The 16,944-nt window shown below is 43.0% G+C and overlaps 1 protein-coding gene across 1 annotated transcript in view; it reads right to left on the minus strand.

The window, feature by feature from the left end:
• The window catches only part of OTUD7A (OTU deubiquitinase 7A), a 382,364-nt gene that overhangs the window by 160,405 nt on the left and 205,015 nt on the right, over positions 1-16,944 (minus strand). Inside the window, exon 3 of the mRNA XM_064570029.1 lies at positions 508-603. The gene's annotated coding sequence lies outside the window, so the exon portion shown is untranslated. The remainder of the gene's footprint in view (positions 1-507; positions 604-16,944) is intronic.

Consider the following 16,944-nt stretch of genomic DNA (forward strand, 5'->3'; position numbering starts at 1 on the left):
CATGTATGAGCTGGACCATTACAGAAAGTTTGCTGAACCCACTGTAGATTTTATACTGATATAAAAGCCCATGGAAAATGTTATACTGATATAAAGTAAGCATCTAATTAAGTATGTAATTAATTTTACCTGATGTGGGGTGGATTAAGTCCCATGCTATTGATGAGTGTCCTTGTTCCTTCTTCCCAGATAACCACTCAGATGCTCTGCTCTGGGGGCCAGATTCTCTGACAGATGATGCTACTTCAGAGCCAGGCTCGCTGGCCTAATCTGACCCGCCACTCTGACCAGCTGTGACATGCTGCCTACCCTCTCCGAGCCCCTCTGTGCATTTGTAAGACTGCTGGAAATAAGCTTATCTAAGGTTCCAGACCATGGGGAGGGGGGATCAGGCAGGGAGGTGTGCAACCTCAGAGCTGTTCACTGTTTTTATGCCATCTTGCACATGGCTCTCATGTGGGTGAAATTTTTAGTTGGTGTTGCTAGAAAGTAAGAAAATTATTTGACCTGATGTATACGGTACCAATTAGGAGATTGCTTTCTTCCTTCTCTCCGTGGACCGGAGCCTCGACTGGGAGGGGTCTTCTTTTGTCACTCTTCCCCCTGGGGGACAAATCAGAGAATGAGAGCACGTTATTCCCATTTGCAGGCAGAAGGTGAAGGTTTTGCTTCTTGTCACATGAGGCTGCATCTGAGGCCAACTGTATGCAGCGTGCCACTGCCCTCCTGGGCCCGACAGGCACCTTCCAACAGGCCAGCTATCGGCTCCCGTATTCATGGGGGCTTCTGCAAGGGAGGGGGCGTCTCAGCTTTCCTCATTTTAGCAAGTATCTATATTTCAATGAGTATCCTGTTCACAATACAAAGCTGTTTTGTTTTTTATTTTTTTATTTTTTAAAAATATTTATTTTAGAGAGAGAGAGAGCAAGAGCATGGGGGTGAGGGACAGAGGGAGGACAGAGAATCTCAAGCAGACTACCCGCTGAGCACGGAGTCCAATGCAGGGCTCCATCTCCCGAGAGATTGAGTCAGATACTTAACCGACTGAGCCACCCAGGTGCCCCTACAGAGCTGTTTTAAGCCTTACTACGAACACCGTATTAATACACTGAACCTTAGCTGTTTTTTTTTTTTTTAATTGTGAAAATATACTCATAACATGAAATTTACCATCTTAACCTTTTTGTACAGGTCAGTGGCACTAACATTCACACTGTCATGCAAACATCCCCACCGTTATCTCCAGAACTGTTTCTTCTTGGCCCACTGAAGCTCTGTCCCCATTAAACACTCACATCCATTTCTCCCTCAACCCCAGCATCCGGCCATCACCGTCCGACTTTGTTTCTGAATTTGACCATTCTAAGTGTGTTGTATAAGCAAATCATACGGTATTTGTCCTTTTGTGACTGGTTTATTCTGCTCAAGCATAACAGCTTCAAGGTTCATCTGTGTTGTAGCAGGTGTCGGAATTTCTTTCCTTTTTAAGGCTAGTCTTGGTCCTTGAGTGCCGCTGTAACACAATACCACAGACTGGGCCGCTTAAACCACAGACATTGATTTCTCACCATCTGGAGGCTGAGCAATCCGAGATCATGGTGTCGGCAGAGCTCGTGTCTGGTAAGGGCCCACTTCCTGGCTTGTAGATCGCCACCTCGTTGCCGTGTCCTCATGTGACTGAGAGAATGAGCTCTAGTCTCTTTTTCCTTCTCAGAAGGACACTAATCCCATCATGGGGGCTCCATCCTCATGACCTCATCTAGACCTAATTACCTCCTGAAGGTCCCACCTCCTAATATACCACATTGAGGGTTGGGGTCTCAACATCTGAATTTTGGGGGGACGCCCAGATGCAGTCCACAACAAGGCTCAGTGATAGCCCATTGCATGGATATACCACATTGTGTTCATCCATTCATCTGTAGCTGGATGCTTGTGTTGTTTCCACCTTTTGCTTATTGGGAATAATGGAGTCTAAATCACTTTTCCACTTTTACAGGTAGGTCACCATGCTGTGACCACGACAAGCTTTCACCAGTGTTAAGAGTACAGGTTTATGCCCACACCACCTCCTCTGTACCTTGTCCTCCATGCAGAGATCAAAGAATGGGGTTAAAATAATTTTTTTTGCCACATTCAAATATAAACATTTGCACAGCAAGATGTTACTCGGCCTATCCCCCTGAAGACTTCTTTTTTTTTTATTATTATGTTATGTTAATCACCATACATTACATCGTTAGTATTTGATGTAGTGTTCCATGATTCATTATTTGCGTATAACACCCAGTGCTCCATGCAGAACGTGCCCTCTTTAATACCCATCACCAGGCAAACCCTTCCCCCCCCTCCCCTCTAGAACCCTCAGTTTGTTTTTCAGCGTCCATCATCTCTCATTGTTCATCTCCCCCTCCGATTTCCCCCCCTTCATTCTTCCCCTCCTGCTATCTTCTTCTTCTTTTTTTTCTTAACATATATTGCATTATTTGTTTCAGAGGTACAGATCTATGATTCAACAGTCTTGCACACTTCACAGTGCTCACCATAACACATACCCTCCCCAATGTCTATCACCCAGCCACCCCATTCCTCCCACCCCACCCCTCACTCCAGCAACCCTCAGTTTATTTCCTGAGATTAAGAATTCTTCATATCAGTGAGGTCATATGATACATGTCTTTCTCTGATTGACTTATTTCGCTCAGCATAACACTCTCCAGTTCCATCCACGTCCTTGCAAATGGCAAGATCTCATTCCTTTTGATGGCTGAATAATATTCCATTGTATATATATACCACATCTTCGTTATCCATTCATCTGCCAATGGACATCTTGGCTCTTTCCACAGTTTGGCTATTGTGGACATTGCTGCTATAAACATCGGGGTGCACGTACCCCTTCAGATCCCTACATTTGTATCTTTGGGGTAAATACCCAGTAGTGCAATTGCTGGGTCATATGGTAGCTCTATTTTCAACTTTTTGAAGAACCTCCATACTGTTTTCCAGAGCGGCTGCATCAGCTTGCATTCCCACCAACAGTGTAGGAGGGTTCCCCTTTCTCCGCATCCCCGCCAACATCTGTCGTTTCCTGACTTGTTAATTTTAGCCATTCTGACTGGTGTGAGGTGATATCTCATTGAGGTTTTGATTTGGATTTCCCTGATGCTGAGCGATGTTGAGCACTTTTTTATGTGTCTGTTGGCCATTTGGATATCTTCTTTGGAAAAATATCTGTTCATGTCTTCTGCCCACTTCTTGATTGGATTATTTTTTCTTTGGGAGTTGAGTTTAAGAAGTTCTTCATAGATTTTGGATACTAGCCCTTTAACTGATATGGAAGACTTTAAAAAAATTTTTTATTGTTATGTTAATCAACATACATTAGTTTTTGATGTAGTGTTCCATGATTCATTGTGCATAACACCCAGTGCTCTGTGCAGAACGTGCCCTCTTTAATACCCATCACCAGGCTAACCCATCCTCCCACCCCCCTCCCCTCTAGAACCCTCAGTTTGTTTTTCAGAGTCTATCGTCTCTCATGGAAGACTTCTTTTTTAAACCTAATACCCCCACTGCCACCAAGGCCTCATAGTCATGCAGTGTGGTGACACGGGAGGATGGGCCATGGGGATACGGGTTCCTGGTCAGCTTGGCCACACTTAGCCCACTTGCCCCTGCCACCTCTTCTAGTGCACTGCTGGGCCCCTCAACCTTCACGAACCAATGCACCCACCCTGCCTGGTTCTATTGGTGTGAGGTTCAGGGGGGCCACACCTTGGCTCCACAATCTGGCAAATGCCTGTGCATCTTGGCCCTTGGTCCTTGGCTTCCCCTGAGGGTCTCACCCTGTGAACAGGTGAACAGGTGTGTCAAGCTGTTTTCGCTATGACTCTGCCTTCGGAGAGGCAGTGCAGCATGGGAATAGAAGCTGGGCCCTAGAATCAGTCTCTTGGTGCCAAAGTGGCCCCATTACTACTTCCTGTAGAGCCTCATGCTCAGGCCCCTCCCTGCACAATACAGTGCTTTGACTAGGTGAGTAAGGACCCTTTCTGTTAAAATATCCCAGGGTTTGAAATGTCTCAAAAAAGAGAGAGAAGCAGAGTTTTCCAAATGCTATGTGAAAAGTGATGAAAAATAACACTGAGAGATTCCTTCTTCTCTGTTATTTCTACCTGCGTATGCGTCTGCCACTTTCGGCTTCCGAGCAGCCCACGACACAGACTCACTGTGGGTGTAGCGTCTCCGTGGTTTATGCGGCGGGTAGAGTGCACACCTGAGGGGCAGAAATGTTCCCCTGAGCGCTTGAGAGACGGGTCTTAACAGGCCCTATGGGGGACGGCCAGCGGCCAGCCATCTTCCTGGGGCCACCTGTGTGCCTCCAGGGAGGGCTGCAGTCTTGGCTCTGGTCACACACCACCAGGACTGTGGTGACTGTCTGAGAATGAGAAGAGTCACAACACAAGCCTGAATACCACATCCCTGGCTAGGCATTTTCCTAAAACCCCATTTTGTTGAACATCTTCTGTAGTGAATAGGTATTCTTATTCCTCTTTACTTGTGAGGTTATAGAGGTTTGGAGAAGGGGAGAGCTCTGGGGGGCACTGCTGGGACGTGCCAGGTCTCCCCGTGCAGTCCTCTACGTCTTGCTCCAAGAGTGGTCCATGACCCTTCACCTTCCCTTCAGGCAGCAAGGCAGGGCTGACCATGAGCACGAGAGCACAGAGGCCCTTCCCACGCCGATCTGTGTGTCCCACGGCAGTCTGGCCCGGCCTGGCCTGCCCCTCTTCCAGCCCCTGGCTCCCTCCCTCCCAGGCCCTGGACTCCCTGAGGTCACACTCCGGGGAGAGCTTCCTGTACACTCCCAAGTGTGTTCTCCTGGCTGGCTCTCATTGAGAATGTTCCTCGTGTGGTTCCCATCCGAGTTCTGCCTCCCTGTGACAAGGCTGTGTGCCTGACCCCTGTCCAACCCCCAGCCATGCTCGGTCCCAGCGGGGTCCCCTTAATTCCTGTGACAGTGTAAGATACCATGCTACCCACCCACAGACCAGAGGGGACAAAAGCCATTGCCACAGGTCTTCCTAAAGCACGGATCTCTGTGGCTCTGTGTCTCTGTACTGGGGCTCTGGCGCATCCATGCACCTGTGTGCACGCACACACACACACACACACACACACACCAGCTGTGGAGGGCTAGGGGAGGGGCTCATCCACGTGGGGAATCACATGAGGCGATTCTGACGGGGGCTGTCCTATTCCACACTTTGGGAAATATTGCCCAAACTGAAATATTGCCAAAATGCACTGTCCGCACATTTTGTCACACTTTAGGCTTCTGTTCTTTATGAAATAGGAAGGCTAATGTCAAGTTTACAAGCTTCTATAGGCTTAAATAACCAAATGAAGCAAAGAACCATCCACCTTCCTAGAAAGCACTCCATACATTTATGTAAAAGAACTTTGTTTTGATAAGTTAGTTTAAGTAAATATGGGCATGAGTATGTGACTTTGTTCCCTCCCCCTCAAGAGGCTGAGCAGGAAGGACCCTCCTTCTTAGCTCAGCCACAGTCTAAGTGCCAACTGTGACCAGGCTGATGGCCAATCTCTATCAGACAAGGCAGGGTTTACGGGAGATTAAGTAAATTACATGTCTGTGAAAGAGCTCTGTAAACAATTATGGGCTATACAGATATTTAAGATCATCCTCTTGTTATCAGGGGGTCAGACCCAGGGCCTCTGAGACAGTGATTCTCAAAGTGTGTTCCTCAGGCCAGCAGCAGCGTCCTCTGGGAACTTGCTAGAAATGCCCATTCCCAGGCCCCACCCAGACCTGTTGAATCAGAATCTCTGCAGGGAGGCCCTGCCAACTGGTTTTACATGTCCTTCAGGGGGTTCTGCTGTGTGCTGAAGTCCCAGAACCACTGTTCTCAGAGCTGTGAACTTAGCTTGCCAATAAACATTTCGAAAAGAGGTAAAAATAATGACACAGCATCAGAACAAACATGGTGACATTTTTTTCCTTTATAATTGTCTTCTCTTCTGTTGATTTCTACCTCCCCATTTCCCTAAACAAACTTTTATTCCCTTCCTTCTTCAGCTGAAGCACAAAATTGGCCAAATTTTCAGAACTCAGGCCTCCTTTCAACCAACTTCCTGTTCCACACCCCCCACCCCCACGCCCAGACCTCTCTCCAGGGCAGTTCTGGCTGCTGGCCCAGGACCTGATGCCCAGCCCCTGCTGAGACTCTGCTCTCCTTCCCAGTCTTGCTCATAGTCCCCATTCCCCACTCGGTGTTGTCCTCTCTGGCCATATTAACCCTGTTGCACAGGCTCATGCAGGGTCCCTGTCTCCCTGCACTTAGGGCTACTGCTCTTAGACCTCAGTCCCCTGGCTTGGAATCACTAGAGTGTTCATGCTGCATGGGTGTTCTGACTTCAATACCACCTTCTCTCCAGTACCTGAGGTGGCTGCCTTCATCTATCATTCAAGCAATGAGCATTCATTGAGTTGCTATTCTGTTTAGTTGCTATTCTAGTGAGTGTGTGAGACTCAAACACTGGGCACCATGAGCAACTTGGGCTCCCCCAGGAGCTTCCCAGGGAGCAGAGAGAGAGAGATGCAGAAACAGGTGCAGGCCTTAGAGGCTGCTGGATTTGGGCCTAACCAGAGAGAACACAATTTTAGGAAACAGGTGCAGCAGGATAAGACTAAAATTGCATCAGGATCGATTTTTCGTTAACTTCATTTCAGTGGAGCCTAAAGAAAACACATCTCTATTTTATTTGTCTGCAGATGTTATAACCAGAGACTGGAAGGTGGCAAGATGGGATGGATGAATCTAGACTGGGAGATGGAGGCAGAGGTTAGCGGTCTGACCACAGGGGACAGACAGAGGAAGATCGTGGGGAGAATGAGGGCCTGAGGTTTATTCTCCACCTCCAGAGCCACAAACAAGCTAGTCAATGCCTTGTATGTCGTTGTATGTAACATCCATTTATCCCAACAGAGGGATTGCTGTCTGAGCATTTGAATCCAATTCGTTCTCCTTTCTGCTCTCCAGGCTTCACAGTACCTGGCACCCAGCAGGACCAGGACTAGGGTGAGGAAGGTGAGGTACTTGCCAGGTGCAAAACTTAAGGGGCTGCAAAAATCTCAGAAGTCAAGATAAACAGCAGTTTGTTATAACATTAAAAAAAATCAAAGTGCAAAAATATTCTTGAACAAAATATCAATATTTTAAATGGAGACAGGATCAGTATGACTAACTCTTCCTTTGCCTTAGGCTCCAAATGGTGGGCAATCATCGGCACACATCCAGAGTTTTCTGATATCTCTGAAAAGACTCCTTAAAGCATAATCACAGTACCACCATCATACCCTAAATTAACAATCCTCCCTGAATGTCATTAATATCCAGTGTTCAAATTTTCCAAAGATCTCAAATGCTACACATGTACATATTTTTAATCGTTCAGTTTGTTGGAACCAGGATTCAAATAAGGTCCATGCATTGTAACTGGCTGATAGGTCTTTTTTTAATTTATAGGTTTTGCCTCCATCTTCTTTTTCCTTAAGTTTGTTGAAAAAGCTTTGTCAAGTCTATTAAAAACAGTTTATATATAGTTTTCTCTCTTTTCCTTAATGCTTCTGGAGTTTGAGTCTTAATTTAACTTTTTTTTCTCATTGCCAGATTATAGAGAATTCACCCATGTTTTCTTCTACAAATTGAAGGGTTTAATTTTTTATATTTAAAATTCTGATGCAGTTGGAATTGATCCTGGTGCATCAAGTGAGGAATGGATCCAATTTTATCATTTTCTTTATGTCTTTCCGACTATTCCAACACCACTTATGGAAAAGCCCATCAGTGAGTAAGCCCTACTGATTTCAGATGCTTCCCTTATTATATGCCAAGTTTGCATATACAATTGGGTCTATTTCTGTATTTTTCTGTTAGATATATGCCTAGGTATTCATAAAAGGTATCCTTTTTTTCCCCATTATGTGTGTTAACTGGTTATCATATTAATAAACAAAGCTACTGATTTGTGGTGTTAAATTTATAGACTGCTATTTTTCTAAATTCCTAATGTTTTTAGAAAATTTTCCATAGTTTTTCTAGATATACAAGCATATCAAATGCAAACAGAGATTGTGTTACCCTCTTAATTTTCAACTCTTAAATCTCATTTTCTCTTGCCTGAGTTGACTAACTCAGTATAATAGTAAATATTAGTAGAGGTAATGGGATCTTTGCTTTGCTCCTAAATGTAGGGGGAATAATTTTGGTATTTCCGCATGGAGTAAGATGGTGACTGCTGGCTTTTGAACTCTATATGAATGGTCACATTCCTATACATATGTTTAGAAAGTATCCATATACCTTCGGGATGTCTGAGGGGCTCAGTCGGTTAAACGTCTGCCTTTGGCTCAGGTCATGATCCCAGGGTCCTGGGATCCGAGTCCTGCATCGGGCTCCTTTCTCAGTCACTCCCCCTGCTTGTGCTCTCTCTCTCTCTCTCTGACAAATAAATAAAATCTTCAAAGAAAAAAAAAAGTATCCATATACCTTAATGAGTGGTCTTATCATGAATGGATGTTGACTTTCACATGACTTTTTTGTTAAGATCTATTAATATGAAAAATTCTATTAATGGACTTAAATACTGACCCATACTCATATTTCTGGAATAAACCTTCTTTAATCATTCATTGGTATTTCTTTTTTTATGTGGCTTTTGATTTAGTTTGCTAATTTTTATTTAAAATTCCTACATTGATGGGACGCCTGGGTGGCTCAGTCAGTTAAACGTCTGACTCTTGATTTGGGCTCAGGTCATGATCTCAGGGTCATGACATTGAGCCCCATGTCAGGCTCCACACTGGGTGAAGAGTCTACTTAAGATTCTCTCTCTCTCTCTGCCCCCTCCACCCCATTTGTGCTCTCTCTTTCTCAAAAAATAAAATAATAAAATAAAATAAAATTCCTACATTGATATTAATGCATTACCTTGATACATGGTTTTTATTTTTATATGCAATCTTCGTCAAGTTTTACAGTCAACATTATATACACAAAACAAAATTAGAAGTTTATTTTCCTTCTCAACTCTCTCACAATAACCCAAGTAGCATTGGGATCATTTGATCTTTGAAGGTTGGGCAGATATTCCCTGTGAATTGATCTGTTCTTGAGGCTTCTTTTGGGGTAAACCCTTTTACAACCTTCTCTATTGTTTTTCTATGGAAATAACTCTGTTTATACTTTCTACCTCTATAGGATTCAATTTTGTTAGATTGTATTTTCCTACAGATCTATCCATTTTATCTTGGATTTCAAATTTATTTGAATAGAGTTGGACAATGAATGCCATTCTTCCCATGGGTTTGAATCCTGTCTATGTCTAAATGAGGAAAGTAACTACTACTTGCTGGGTGCCCACAATGACAACAGCTGTACTGGATGTTGTATGGGCGAGTTAACTACCATACAGACAACAACTCCATGAGCCAAAGAGCTTTGTTTCCTTTTATTGAAAACCAGAGAGCCCAGTGGCAGACCTATGATTCTCACACAGATCCACTTTGATTCACAGGTCACCATTCACCTTCCCTTTATGATGGTACAGGTGTCTTCAAATGTTGTCAAGTCAAAATGCCTGGTACTTTTGAAATACCCTATGTGCACAGATGCATATGGGAAGTGAAACATTTCCTTAGTTGGCATGCAATTATACCTTTTAATGATTTTCTCACAGTATGGAAAGATGGAAGAAAAGTCTCTCCTAAAATTTTTATTTTGGGGAATAGTAGTGAGTATAGGATCTCCTGAGGTTTTCTCTTGTGTGCACTGAAATAATATATGGGGAGCCTGGGTACTGCAGTTGGTCAAGTGATGGACTCTTGGTTTTGGCCCAGGTCATGATCTCAGTGTCCTGAGATCGAGCCCTGCATCAGGCTCTGTGCTTAGTGTGGAGTCTGCTTAAGATTCTCTTCTCCCTCTACCCACCCTACCTCTCTCTCTAAAATAAATAAAAAATCTTTGAAGTAATAATCAGTGAAATATCTAATTCTTCAGGGTTCTTAATATGAAAGCAGGTGTGCAACTGTCATCATGCTCAAGGCTCATGGTCCCCAAAGATTTACAGACTCTTCTTTCCATGCTACTTCTACCTTGAACTCATATTAAAGACTAGGCAATTCTTAAAGAATGCACAAGGAATAATAACCACTAATATTGACAATAATATTTGAACACGGAAGTTAGTTTTTAAGGCCATGACATAGACACTCATTGTGACTTGTAGAGAACAGCTACATCCTTGCACCTGTGTAATGTGCCTACAAGAATGATCATGTTCCGAAGGAAGTTGGATGTCAGAGGCTTATCTCATCCTTGCAAATCTGCAGCAAAGCTTCCCTGCACAAGTCTAAGCCTCCAGCACTGGAATTCTTTCAAGACTCTACTCCCTTGCTTTGATGGATTTATGTTTTTATTCTCTAGGCCCATAAATCTAAGCTGTCACACTGGAATAAAACATGAGTCTGAACCAGACCAATGTGCCATCAACAAGGGTTTAAAAAGATCTCACAAATCATAATCAAGTTTATATTTCTACTATTTATTTCACCATTTTATTTAGCTCTTCTTCTGGGAAAAGACGTGTTTCTTATCAGGTTAAAAGAGCCTAAAGGGTCAGACCCCCTCTGTACCCCTCCCCTTGTTATCATGACAGGAGAGGAACACTTTGAACATTGTGTCTAGGTCCTGGGCTGCTACCTCTGCCTGTTTGTCTCCTTTTCTCTCTCCTGGAGGGCAGAGTTCTTACTTTATTTGCCTTAACATCACCATAAGCTGAAATATACCAGATGCTCAATAAATCTGCTGAGTGAATGAATCAAATGATATTGAAAATATTAAATCCAACTTCCTACTCCATTTTGATGGGTAGACATGAAAATAACTGTAATTCAACTCAGACTGGGATAAATATTATACTATTGTTTATGTGAAAAATCATTAGAATACTAGAGAGGAACAGTTCTTTCTGACCAGCAAAATGAAGAAGGCCGAAGGTAAGATGAGTTTTTTAGAAGGATTTAGGAAGACTGAAAAGACATTTCAAGCTGGATGAGCACCATGGACAGAGACCAAGAGGCACAAGAACACATTTGCATGTCCAGGGGCCAGTTGTACAAGGAGCAGGAGAGACAGTGGGCACAGAGACTGTAGGTAAAGGTTAGGGTCAGACCCTGTGGGCTATCAGGATAAGTAGCTGGACTGTAACATGACGCCAGTGGGAAGCCACTGGAAGTTTCTGAGGAGAGAATGGACATGTTCTTTGGGAAAACAAAGACTAAAATTTGGTAACAGAGTGAAAAATGGATCAAAGGCACATAAAGAAATGGAAAGGTACTCACTCATTTTCTTAGATGTTGCCCATCCTATACCCATTCCTCTACTGCTGGTAGAATCTTGGTTTATCATGTAGCAGTGGAGAACTCTTGATTTTCAGAGAAGACTGAATTCTAAGTAGCAGGGGATGAATCAAAATGGGCCCAGACCAGTCATTGCTAATCTTTTCCACTTGACCTGGGATTCATCAGTTTTGATGTAGCCATAATGAATGATTCAGGTCCATGTGATGGAAACAGAAGTCAACTGCACTGAGTTTATGAGTTTATGGTTGGGTTTAGACTTACCTGATAGAAAGGGATAGGCTTACAATAGTCTTTTCTTATTTTTCCTTTCCTAAGCAAGGAAATAATATCTGCAAGTATACCCATCATCTTAGGACTATGGGGAAGAAAGCCAGAGGACAAGACCCAACACACAAAGATGGTAGAAAGCTTATCCCTGATGGCATCAGTGAACATTTGCACCAGACCTAGACTACCCCTCTGGACTTCTGATTATTTTTCTCATATAAATACCTATTTGTTCAAACCAAGTAAATCAAGTACTTGGTTACTTGTAGCTAAACTTATTCCTAGCTGGTACATGAAGGTAGAATAATTCAGATGTCAGAATTAGAAAAGAAGTAACAGAAAAAATCATAGGCCAATGTCATTTATAAACATATATGTAAAATAAAAGATGAGGAAATGAATCCAAACTGTAGGAAAAGACATAAAAAGACAAGACCATCTTGGCCAACTGAGTTCATACCTGCAGTGCCCCAAGCAGTAATCCAACCAGTGGTTTTGTTCATCTGCATAACTAAGTGTGGGTGTGTGGAGGGAATACACTGACCAGGGAACTCAGCAGGATGTAGATCTGCCTGATTTGGTTCCTCAAAGGAGGAATTTTGCCAGCCCTAGGGTTTGGTTTGCTCACACCCAGGCAAGGAGCTGAACCATAGCCCCAGCTGTGGGGAGTTGTGGAGAGTGTCTTCTGATCTGATCACAAGGACTGGGGATGACTCCTGGAAGGTGGTCAAAGGTACAAACTTTCAGTTATAAGGTAAATACTAGGGATGTGATGTACAACAAGAGGACCATAGCGAATACCTGCTGCATGATATACAGGAAAGGTGCTAAGAGAGTAATCCTAAGAGTTTTTATCACCAGGAAATTTTTCCCTTTTTTTCTTTCTTTTGTTTTTATTGTATCTATATGAGAAGCATGATGTTAGCTGAACCTACTGTGGCAATCATTTCACAATATATGTAAATCACACCAATCACACCAATATGCTTTAAACGTATACAGTGATGTGTGTCAATTATTTCTCAATAAAACTGAAAAAAAAGTAATGATCCCCAACTTCTAAGAATTATCCTACCTAATAATGAAAAGTTTAGGAGCAATTCTGTCAAAGTTCAGAACAAACCCATGACTAAATATTAGAACAAATATGAGCATTTTAAATGGCTGGAACAAGATCAATGTACAAAAATCAGTATCTTTTCTACATACCAACATTAGCCAACTAAGTACGGAAAAAAAATTAAAAGATCATTTTATATTAGACAACACCAAAAAGAAATTCCTATAATTACCTAGGGATAACACAACAAAATGAGAGAAACATTTTTGTTTTTATTTTGGTTTGCAGAATACGATCTTTGTTGAAGAAAAATAAATGGATAGGAAGACTATATTTTTAAGATGACAAATTTCATATTTATAATAATCAATTCGAAGCAATCCCAACAGAAGGTTTATGAAAGTTAACAGTTTCTAAAACTTAGAAGAATAAATAAGCAAGAAATTCCAAGGCAATTTTGAGAAAGACCAAAGTGGATGCAAAAGTTTGCCCTATCTCATATCAAACATAAAAGCACTGAGATTAGAGCACAGTGGCCTGGGGGCAAACAGAGTCACACAGACCAGTGGATGAGGGCAGGCAATGCAGAGACATGTCCCTATGCGTGCATGTGTGCATGAGCATGAGAGACAGAGAAAGAACTAGGAGGAGGAGGAAGGAGAGAGAGAAAGAGAATGAGGAGGAGGAGGAGGAAGCAGAGAGAGAGAGAGAGAAAAGGAGGGGGGAGAAAAGGGAGACAGGAAGAGAATTTGATATATGAATGTGGCAGGCGCTGTTAATTCTCTATCTAATACCCATTCTCCTTGTTAGTTCACAGCTACTTGCTTTTGTTCCTGGCTGCAATGTACTCAGCCCCATCTAATAAGTCATGATTGGTCTAAGCCAATCAAGGCAATTCTGATTTCTGCATCACCAGCTTTTCTTGCAACTGAAAGTGTCCAGATAACCAGTTTCTTCTCTCTCTACAAGTAGCCGCAAAATTGCAAAAAAGAAATCTGCTGGGGGCGCCTGGGTGGCTCAGTTGGTTAGGCGACTGCCTTCGGCTCAGGTCATGATCCTGGAGTCCCAGGATCGAGTCCCGCATCGGGCTCCCTGCTCGGCAGGGAGTCTGCTTCTCCCTCTGACCCTCCTCCCTCTCATGCTCTCTCTCATTCTCTCTCTCAAATAAATAAAATTAAAAAAAAAAAAAAAAGAAATCTGCTGGGCTACTTTAAGTGAACATTTTGCTTTTCTAACAAAAGGGGCATGCAGAGAATTCCCTATTCTCACCTTGAAAGGGATGCAAAAGGGAAGCTATGCCTATGATCATGAGGGAAATGTAAAGAGAACTTGAGGGGCGCCTCGTTGGTTCAGTTGGTGAAGCATGCAACTCTAGATCTCGGGGCTGTGAATTCGAGCCTCACATTGGGTGTACAGATTTCTTAAACTAGAATTTTTTTTTTAATTTTGTTTATTTGAGAGAAAGTGAGAGAGACCACGAGCCAGGGATGGGTGGAGGGCGAGGGAGGAGCAGACAGGAGTCTGCTGTGGGGCTCAATCCCAGGATCCCGGGATCATGACCTGAGCCGAAGGCAGCTGCTTAACCGACTGAGCCACCCAGGCGCCCCTAAAACTAGAATCTTAAAAAAAAAAAAAAAGAAAGGTGCTGCCCTGACATCACCAAGCAGCCACCCCGAGGCTAGCACTGACTCCGGACTCTCTGTTGAGTAAAAGAAGAGATATTTTCAATGAAGCCCCTGCTAGTTAACTCTTGCCTGTCATTTGAGGTTGATAGCATGGCTATCTGACAGAATGATAACCGTGGGGAATTTCCCAAATTTGTGGAAATCCAGGGTGGGGAGAGGACAATACTATAAAATAAGTAGGCAGTACATTTGGAAAAAATAAAATTAGACCCCTTACATCCTATCATTTGCCAACAAATTCCACGAGTTAAATACATATAGATAAGAAATAAAGCAATAAACGCACCAGAGAAAAGTGGAGGCAAATATGCTTATGACCTTGTGGTAGGAAAGAGCGCTGGAGGACCTGCTTGAGATTGACCATATCCCATTCCTCTTCCTCAGGGCACACATTTCCAGATTACATTTCCTGGTCCCCATGCAGTTGTGTGTGGCCATATGACAAAGTTCTGGTCAATGGAACCTGACATGGAAGTGATGTGGGCCATTTCTAGGACTGACCCTAACCTCTCCCCCCACTGGATCTTCCACTTCTCTCTTATCTCTCATTTGCTAGCTCGCTAGAGAGGATTCCCTGGAAAGTCTGAGACCTTGGTGGGTGATGAAGCTACTGCATGGGAGTGTGAATCTGGGCTCTCCATGCTACACACATTGAGCTGACGTGGCGAGAAATAAGGCTGTATTGTTTCAATGCACTGGGATTTGGGGGGAATGTTTGTTGTAGCATTTAGCCTGCCCTAACTAATACAGGAAGACTTCTTAAGGCAAAAATGCCCATAAAAGAAAAATTTGATAACACTAATAATAGCCAAAGCACAATCAATAAACAGACTTCTGAATGACAAAAAATACCATAAAAATGTTAAAGTTATACAGCAGAACAGGAGAAGACATGAAAAATATATAATGAATAGGGGGTTGGCATTCGGAATAGATGATGAACACTCCCAAATGATTAAAGACACATGGACCCTGGGGTGCCTGGGTGGCTCAGTCGCTAAGCGTCTGCCTTCAGTTCAGGTCATGATCCTGGGGTCCTAGGATTGAGCCCCACATTGGGCTCCCTGCTCCACAGGAAGCCTGCTTCTCCCTCTACCAGTCCCCCTGCTTGTGTTCCCTCTCTCACTATGTCTGTCTCTGTCAAATAAATAAAATCTTAAAAAAAAAGATACAGGGACCAATAAAAAAGCAGCAAATTACATGAATGTGCAATTTAAAGGAGCCTAAATGACCAATCAGCATGTGAAAAGATAATCAACCTTAGTTAATAAGGGAAATACTAAGGTAACCATAAGCCATGCCTACCCACCCTTTACCCAGAAGACACCCAGAAGGCTCCCTTAAAAAATTAAGTTTGAAAACATGATTCCTGATGAGATGAATTGGGTACTTTTTTACACTACTATGGGGGTGGGGAGCTATATCGGCTAGCAATGAGGTCAACTGAGGACATTTTCTTTTTCAGTGCCTAAATTTTTTTAATGTGCATACCCTCTAACTCTACAGTTCTGCCTCTCAGTATCTTCCTTAGAGTCAACCTTGCTCTATATAAGGATGTTCCTTGCAGCACAGCTAGAAATATAAGAAACAGTTGTTTGTCAGTAGGAGGGTGGCTGAATCAAGTATGACCCATCTAGAACATGACCAATCACATGGGTGTTAAAATGGAAATTTCTCTAAGGCACAGGAGAACATCTATGTATTATAGTGTAATTTACAACTGCTAAAAGGAGAAAAAATCCCATGTGGACAAGTGTCTGAAGGAGGTACACCTGCTGACTCTAAAGACCTCTCAGCAGTGTGGGGCTGTGGGAGGGAGTGGAGTGGCGTTTCTACTTCTACTTTATAGCCTTCTAAGCTCTTTGCCCTTGTGCTCATGTAAGGCACTGTATCTTAAGCATCATTGTCCACTGAAGCTATTGAATAAGATAAGCAAGATACAATAGGGGGCTGCACTAAAGTACGGAAGCAGAAATGAACAGGAAAAGAAGAGAAAGGTCCAGTTTGGTTGGCCATGTGTTGGCAGTTGAGAAGGAGAGGAGATGGTGTATAAGGGCATAAACCTTGGAGAAAGGTAGAGCCAGTTTTGAATTTTAGCTCTGCCATTCTCTGCAAATATGGTCTTTGGAAAGCCACTAAACCTCTTTGAAGCTATTTCTTCATCTATACATGGGGAAGATGCTACATCTTTCTCAGAATTTTATAAGGTTTAACGGAACTTAAAGAAAAATCTATCCAACCATCCATCCATTCATCCCTCTATCTCTCATCTATCTTTGCCCTGTCATAATGATGGACACAGAGCAGAGCCTCAATGACTACTAGTTTATCTTCAGCCCTTTTTCTTTTCCCATTATTCCTTTATTTCTCCATTTCTTTAAAAAAAAAAAAAGATTTATTTATTTATTTATTTGAGAGGGAGAGGGAGAGAAAGACAGAGGGGAGGGGCAGAGGGAGAGGGAGAATCTTAAGCTGCCCCCCTTCTGAGT

This window comes from Mirounga angustirostris, unplaced genomic scaffold (genome assembly GCF_029215605.1).
Source record: "Mirounga angustirostris isolate CCGP_5_RB_7025 unplaced genomic scaffold, mMirAng1.0.hap1 SCAF_9, whole genome shotgun sequence".
NCBI classification, from domain to species: Eukaryota; Metazoa; Chordata; class Mammalia; order Carnivora; family Phocidae; genus Mirounga; species Mirounga angustirostris.